This window comes from Cuculus canorus, chromosome 22 (assembly GCF_017976375.1).
Source record: "Cuculus canorus isolate bCucCan1 chromosome 22, bCucCan1.pri, whole genome shotgun sequence".
NCBI classification, from domain to species: domain Eukaryota; kingdom Metazoa; phylum Chordata; class Aves; order Cuculiformes; family Cuculidae; genus Cuculus; species Cuculus canorus.
In genome coordinates this window covers 1938812-1947134 of record NC_071422.1, presented here as the reverse complement: position 1 = coordinate 1947134, position 8323 = coordinate 1938812, and the positions used below count along the sequence as shown (strand labels likewise).

General features: G+C 46.6%; 1 long non-coding RNA gene across 2 annotated transcripts in view; it reads right to left on the bottom strand.

Moving 5' to 3' along the window:
• Nucleotides 1-211: 211 nt before the first annotated feature.
• LOC128854286 (uncharacterized) overlaps nucleotides 212-8323 on the bottom strand; it is a 204635-nt gene continuing 196523 nt past the window's right edge. For both annotated transcript variants that reach the window (XR_008453296.1, XR_008453297.1), the window contains one exon: nucleotides 212-555. This is a non-coding gene — a long non-coding RNA (uncharacterized LOC128854286). The remainder of the gene's footprint in view (nucleotides 556-8323) is intronic.

Genomic DNA, 8323 nt, shown 5'->3' with positions numbered 1-8323 from the left:
AGTATTGGCTGAGCAAAAGAGCAGCTACAAGGTGCGAATGGAAGGTGGGTTTTCCACTGAGAATGAAGGAAAAGACAAAAAATGGAACAAATACATTGGGGAAAAAAGAAAAAAAAAAAATTAGTGTTCTGATTTTCCAAGAAAGCATCGCTTCTACTCTTTCAGACACCTGGCCCCGCATCTAACCAGTCTTGTTCAGGCACCGGGTCTGGTAAATAAACTTATTTCACATTACAAACCTTCAAAGGGGCTGATGAAATCTCTTCCTTTAGGATACAAATCTCATCATCCCACGGAATTTACATCACCTTTGACACCTTTCACTAGGCGAACGCAGCACTGCAGGATGCGCACACCGCCAAAGGGAAGCACGGATTGAGTGGACGTCCAAGGCGTCCAAGCTCTGGCACAATTCAGTATCGTGATAATTGATTTGAATGATGGAACATAGAATGCTTACTAAAATTGCTGCTGATACCAGGCTGGGAAGGGCTGCAAGTACTTCGGAGGCCAGGATTAGGATTCAAAATGATCTTGATAAATTGTAGAAATGGTCTGGAAAAAAAAAAGAGAAAAAGGAAAAGCTAATTCAGGAATGACGAGTGAACAGTGCTACAACAGGAATAATCAATGACATGGAAATTGGAAGGAAACAAATATCAACTCAAAAGGGATATTTTTTTGGAAAAGGATCTCAGGATTACAAACCGAACAGGAGCAAAAACCCATCACGGTGCTGAAAACAACCCCAACATAGAATCACAGGATGGTCTGGGTTGGAAGGGACCTTAAAGCCCATCCAGTTCCACCCCCTGCCATGGGCAGGGACACCTCCCATGTGGCTCCAAGCCCCATCCAACCTGGCCTGGAACTGGGTGGGCTTTGAAGTCCCTTCTGACACAAACCATTCCATGATTCTGTGATAGAGCTCTCATTTAAATATTTGCAGGCACCCTGCTTGCAACAGGAGGATGGGATATAAAAACAGTTTTATTTTTGAACAAATGTGCCTTCCCCCATGGCATGCAAAAAAATTTGTTCACAGGTGAAAGACTGCAACATAAATGCTCTGAGTATTAATTTCTCATTAGAAGTAACCTGCACGGAATAACGATGGGGCTGGAGGGCAGGAGTTTGATGGTGATGAGTGAAAGCATATATTTTTAGCCATTTTCATTGAATGCAAAAATAGATTTCTAATAAGCCGCTCTCTCAGCCCGGCAGGATGCCAACAGCCGCAGCTGAGTCTGCACAGGGCTCCTCACCTGGGCTGGCAAAGGCGCTTACGACTTCCTTCCAGAGCCGGGGGGGCAGTTTGGTCAAGGCTCACCACCAAGGCACAAAATCTTCCCTCTGTAGACCCAGCAAATGGGCAGAGATCTTCACCAACGACTACAAGCCCCTGCTGCCACCCAGCTAGGGTAAGCCAGGAAAAATCCAGTGCCAGCACAAGCATTACAGATGCTTTCAACCAAAGGGAATTTTCATTTTAATATGAAAGTTAAAATAAGAGCATTTCCAAAGCACGCGGTGATGCCAGCCAGTGAGAAAGTGTCCTGGCTGTAGAATCATAGAATCATAAAAAAGTTTGGGTTGGAAGGGACCTTAAAGATCATTCAGTTCCAATCCCCTGCCATGGGCAGGGACACCTCCCACTGGATCAGGCTGCCCAAGGCCCATCCAACCTGGCCTGGAACCCCTCCAGGGATGGGGCAGCCACCACTGCTCTGGGCAACCTGGGCCAGGGCCTCCCCACCCTCACTGCGAAGAATTTCTTCCTTATATCTAGTCTAAATCTGCCCCTCTCCAGTTTATACCCATTGCCCTTCATCCTATCGCTCCAAACCTTTGTAAACAGTCCCTCCACAGCTTTCTTATAGCCCCTTCAGATATCGGAAGGTCACTATAAGGTCTCTTTGGAGCCTTCTCTTCTCCGCCTTAGCAGAGCTTTTCTGTCACATCACTCCTCTACCAACGAGGCTTCTCCAGGACAGCTCTAGTCCCAAAGAGCAGCTGAACTGCCAATGAGAATAAATCCTGGTGTTACCACCTTCCTGATGCATAAACTTCTAAACAGATTTCCTTTCGTACTGTCTTGGAGAAGCCTTTATCGCGATTTACTCGAGCATCCTACGTAATAGTAAGTAGATTTCTACCAATCAGCTACATCAATCTTCCCTGGGAGGCATCTGTCCTATCTGGGTTTTGAACAAAAGATATCAGATTAAAAGGAAAAAGAGGGGCGGAACCCAGCATTCCAGGCACTTTCTATAAAGGAGCTGTTACCATTCACTCTATCAAGGCTGCAGGTTTTCTATTTCCAGGCACTGACCCTCTGAAAACAGTTTGAAAAGAAACTAAATATTCATATCCCAGCCGAGCTGTCCTCGCTCGGCCACAGCAGGGTCGGAGCTCCTATGGCCTTCACTACACAGTGTTGGCAGCACCAGACAAACCAGGCAGCTCGCTACTCTGGCCACCACCTCGGTCGGTGCCTTCACCCAAGGAAGCTTCTCCTTTCTTGTTGCATAAAAGCTTGCTAAATCATTTAGATTTTAAAAAAAAAATCTCTGTTTTGGGTTAAAAATGAAGTCGTAAATCACACAACTGATCTAGCATGGAGATGCGTAGAAAGCCTCCTTTGCAATGGCTCTGAAAGAGGTGATGACACGCCGTTCAGCTCTGCTTTCTGAGGCAGTGGGGGTCTGCAGCGTTCCTGGCAGGATTTCATCCCGTCACCCCCCACCAACGTCACATCCCAAGCAGACTCGCAGGACAAGATGCAAGCAATTAAATGAAAGCATCCACGGTCTTGACTCAGCAGGTGGGAACAGGTACCAGCAAAGCTGTGGTTCTCAGAGGTAACAGCACTGAGGAACTAAATTCCTGCAGTGGCTATTCACCCACTGAGAGAAAAATAATAAACCCCACCATTTATGTAGTATTTCACCCTGCTGAGAGGAAAGAGCTGGAAAGGGCCACTGCTTCAGAGCTTAATTACATCCGATGCTTCTAAGACTGAGGGAAAAGAGTACTTTCGTAAGCCAAAACCCAAAAAGTTAATATATTATACTGCAAGAACACAACATCTTCAAAGCTTTCCCTCCTCACACCCACAAGTGTGAAATCTGAGATTTTTTTTCACTCTCAGTAATGCTTTTTGCTCATTTCTTGCCTGGCCTCATGCTCTTAGAGCAATTAATCAGGATTAATTCACATCAATGTTAAGATTAAGATCACGTCTAACCAGAACTTTCTTGTCATCTTCTTGGGAATTCAACTAAAGCCCACACAATGATGGACCAACCACATTTCCACGTTGGGGTACCTGCTCACCCCTGGGAGCTGGTGCTCTCAGGTGTAACCAGCCTGCAATTTAGAACAACTTTCTCACTCCAGGGAAACTCAGACCATCTCCTTAAGACAGTTTTGTCTTCCTGCACCTCTCCTAACCCCATTATCAGCATTTCTTTATCCAAAACCAGGTTGGCTGAGGCTTTGAGCATCCTGATCCAGTGGGAGGTGTCCCTGCCCATGGCAGGGGGGTTGGAACTGGATGGCCTTTAAGGTCCCTTCTGACACAAACCATCCTGTGATTCCATGGGCTTACGGTTTTCACATTCCCAGGCAGGAAGCAAGACTGAAGCTGTGGTCTGAGATGAATGAGATGCACTTTCAGCATAAGATACTGCAAGTCACAAACAAGTATAAAAAGGAAAACCAAGCCCAGCAGCGTATCCTGCTCTGAAATCAGTGATTTGCAATTGAGAAGGAAATTTCTCAGGATTCCTCCTCCAAACAGGCAGAAATGTTTTGCTGTGAGGGTGGGGAGGCCCTGGCCCAGGTTGCTCAGAGCAGTGGTGGCTGCCCCATCCCTGGAGGGGTTGCAGGACAGGTTGGATGGGGCTTGGAGCCCCTGATCCAGTGGGAGGTGTCCCTTACAGCTTTTTGTAAGACCCAATAGACCAGAAGACCTGGTCTTTCTTGTCTTTTGCTCAGCAGGCTACTGCAAGTCCAAACCAAGTGTTTCAGCAAAGTGGTCATTTGAAAGGGTGGGATGTAACCCCCCTGTAGAGGACAGAACGTGCCTCCTCAGACAGGGAAGGACCTCAGCAGCCTGGCAGGGATCCACAAAACTGCCTTCCAGCCCAGACAATGAGGTGGAGGTCTGCAGCTTCACAAGCACAGTGACATCTTGACTTGAAGACCCTCAGGAGATCTGCAGACCTCGCTTCCCAAGCTTTGTATACACATCATAAACACAATGTTCTCAAAAGAAATCTGCTGTCAAGCATGACATAGTGTTCATGGCAGTTTCTACAGCTACTCATTCATCTTTCCTACAGCCCTATCCACAGCATATCACGAACAACAGAAAAATTATTCATATAGCACATTGCTGGTGCTCGTTGGGTTTACTTTACTGCAATGTGGTATTTTCGAAGCTGTTAAAGATGTTAAAAAGCACGATCTTTGCTTTCAGAAATCATTAAGAGAAACAAATAGAGTCACAGGTATGGTGGGGTCTTGGGCACTTTCTGTAGAGGAAATGTCTTCTGCTGAGCTAAAGGAAGTGGAGGGAGGCTATGAACTGAGATTGAACTAGCAGTTTACGAGTTAGGATGCAATCAGTTATAGAAAAGAGTATCAAAAAGGAAACAGAGTCTCTTTGCAGAACACTGGCCTCCATCTCTGAGCAGAAAGCATCATATAGACATTTATTTCAGTAAAAAATAAGATGGTCAAACCTATGACTGATAAAGATAAAAGTCTTTGCTTAATCTTCCCAGCCATGCAAAATGAAAAATTTCACTTTCCAGCCTCCAAAATACAAATACCCAGGATCCTTCCAAAAGTGCACAAGCAGAAAGGTCACACTACCCCATCACAGAATCATAGAATCATTTGGCTGGAAAAGATGGAGAGCATCAAGTCCAACCGTACCTGTCCACTACTAAACCACATTCCTGAGCACCTCACCCACCCATCTTTTAAACCCCTCCAGGGATGGGGACTCCACCACCGCCCTGGACACCTCGTTCCAGTGCCAGACAACCCTTTCAGTGATGAACGGAGAGATCACACCTCCTGCAGGTCCTACTGCGGTCTGTGTAGTCACACTGAGGTCCAAAGCAGACACCAGAACCTTTGGGGATGGTTAACACTTTAGCAGCCTGATGAAGCTATCCTACGACAAGATGAGCTCTTTTGGCCGCACAGAAACACATTTCCACACTGCCTAGGCTGAAATGCCACAGTATTATCATCTCACTGACAAAGAAGCTCCCACAAATCAGCAGTTTCCATGCTACCACTCACTTTCTTCAACCTTCTCATCTGCGGGACCACATACCAGTGTAACCTCAAGCACAGCATCCAAGATTAATTGTAATTTTTAAGTTTCACTCGTGTCTCCTAGCCGATTTGTACAAATTGCAGCTGGAAGGGGGGTTGCCGTATAACAGATCAAAAATAAGTAGCAATTCTCCTCTGTGCACAGCAGTTCTGTTGTGCTGGATGACACAGACCAAAGAACCACAACTGCACAGCCCAAAGGAGACAAACGGCTGATGCAAACGGAAAACAATGCAGCAAAAGGAAGTCATTCTGTAAGGCAATTACTTTGTTCTTACAGGGGCTTTTTGGGGTATCTTCTTTCCATAGAAAAGTTTCCACTACAGTTATTTAAATGAAACTCGTGTATATTTTTGTCCTCAAACCCATGAGGCTGCGGAGCAGGAGCACTGCTGAAAATCAGTAAAACACTATACAGATGTGCTCAGGTTCAGGTTCTTTGGTCAGAAACGTAGGGAAAATCCAACGAATAACCAAAGCAACCAGAAATCCATTTTCTTAAATCAAATCTTGGGAAGACCTCAAGGTAGCACTTAGCAAAGTCACTGGAGATGGTTTAGGGGGGACAAAACTGTCTGCAACAACATGAAACAGCAAGAGCTTCAAAGGTATCTGCACATGCACACACACCTTCATGGGATGGGGCCAAAGAGGGAAAGGGAAGGGTTCGTGGTTTGGGTTGGAGAGAACCTTTAAGCCCACCCAGTTCCACCCCCTGGAATCTCCCACGGGATCAGGGGCTCCAAGCCCCATCCAACCTGGCCTTGAACCCCTCCAGGGATGGGGCAGCCACCGCTGCTCTGGGCAACCGGGTTGAATGAACACTAGGAAATCCCTCCACCAAGAGTCATCCCATCACCTGAAGCATCTCAAGGGTGGACAAACACCCTGACGCTCCCAGGCTGGAAGCTCTCCTTTCCAGGACGCAGATTTTTCATTACCATCATCTCCATTTTGAGCTCCAGTGGACTTAGGGGAATACATCACCACACAAGAGGAATGTGGTCTGGGTCAGAGCTCAAACCTGAGCCTCCCAGTGATTATGGGATGTCTGTGCCAGCCTCCGGTGCGCTGCAGGCCTTCCCCGGAGTGTGCAGATGGCTGAATATTAAAGCAGCTTTTGCTTCCTGGCACTTTGCAGCAATGCAGTGGCACGAACACCGCATATAAAAGACCATTTCTTCAGAAGATTTACAATCCACCTTTAAACCCTCGAAAGGGGTTAAATAACGTGGCAAGCACGGGTTTCTTGTGGAAAAATGACTCACAGGAAGGATGGCAACAATGCACTGCTATAAAATATTAAACATAATAGGTCTCTCTGCTCAGGACTGGAAGAATAAAAAACAAGGTAAGTGGACCAGTGTTTTTCTCCTGATTCTCGAAGTCACTAATGGCCCTCTGGGTTTGGGAACAGATGTCAACAGTATAGTGCAGGTACCGCAATTTACTCACTGCAAATTATTGCCTGGCATTTAATTAAAATTTTATTGTGGTGATTCCCAGCAGCTCTCTCCGCAGCTCCACACGGAACAGGCTGAGGAGAAAAGTGGATCTTTTGGAGCAAATAAGCCCAGTTCATCAATAAAATACCGTAGCTCTGAAAGAGGAAAAGAAAGTGTGTGGTTATCTGATGTTTTTTCCCTGCGCGGGGGCCCAGCAGTGTTGTTCCCAGCACTGAGCTGAACCAGCCTGAAGTCGGTTGAGGGATGAGCCCAGATCATGGATCACATTCTTCCGCCTGGACTCACCAGCATCCCTTTAGAAGCGGAGGATGGAAGAACCAGACTCAACGGTTCTTTTGCCCAATTTGGGAGGAAAGCACTTTTACTACAAATGCTCCTTATTTACCATTACATTTCATCACCTTGTAGGAATAATCCCAACCTGGTGGGAGGATCTGTCCATCTAAAGTAGACTCCTCAACGGTTTCTGGGGACCTCAACGATTTGAATAACCATTCTTGCTCCCATTGGAGCACTGAGTTCATCAGGGAGTCGGAGGGACAGACACTCCTAATACTTTCAGTAGATGAAGCAGAGGGACCAGTGCTGCTCGGTCCCACACTGCTCCTTCACGAGCTCCACCATGCCCAGATCTTTCACAGTTTCAGCTGGAGGATGGATGGGAGTACCAGATCACCTTTTCTCCTGTCCTGCACATTTTTACTGGTGGTTTCTATAAAAGCCAGCAGCTACAAGCACAACTTTAGGAGACTCAGCAGCTCTGGGGCTTGCATGCAAGCTCCCATATGTCCCAGAGGTCCTGGAAACAACCAGTTCTGCAGAGGTCCCATACATGCTGTTGACTGTAAGGGAAGAAGAAAATCCCATGAGTATCTCATGAGACATATCTGTCTGGGTCATAGATACCGAATCTGTGAGCAAAACAACACAGCCAAGGAAGGAAGCAGTTGCACCCATGACAGCTGATGCTTGATAGCACCAGATTATCCTCAACCTCAGTGCCTTTCTTCTCAGCCAGCTTTGATCCTCAAAAAAAAATAAAAGGAGGGGGAAAAGCCAAAAAAAATATACAAAATATCCTCAGCTGGTTGTGCCTTTAGAAAAACTACCCTCCTGATGCTTGCAGACGTTGCCTGGCAGCCCTGAAGCACAAGACCCAAGGAAAGCAGAGTTTCCATGTCAAGCTGCAACTGCTAAGAAAAATAATGGCAACATCTCTTTGTCCACAGGTGGAGGAAAAAGAGGCTTATGGACACACTGGCTCCAGGGCCAGGATGGATTAACATCATCATCTGCCCTACACCTCACAGCACTGGGAAAAGCACAGCTCTTTGGGCTTAAAACTACGTGTCTCTGAAGACTTGGAATACCCAGAGGCAAAGGAGATATTGGCTCCTCTCTGGAGCCTCAGGGGTTAACACAGGCACTGCTGAGCTGCTCTAAATCAAGCTGCAAACCTTCCCCCCCTAAAGGTATCTGTTGATGCTTCACCTCCCTGTGCA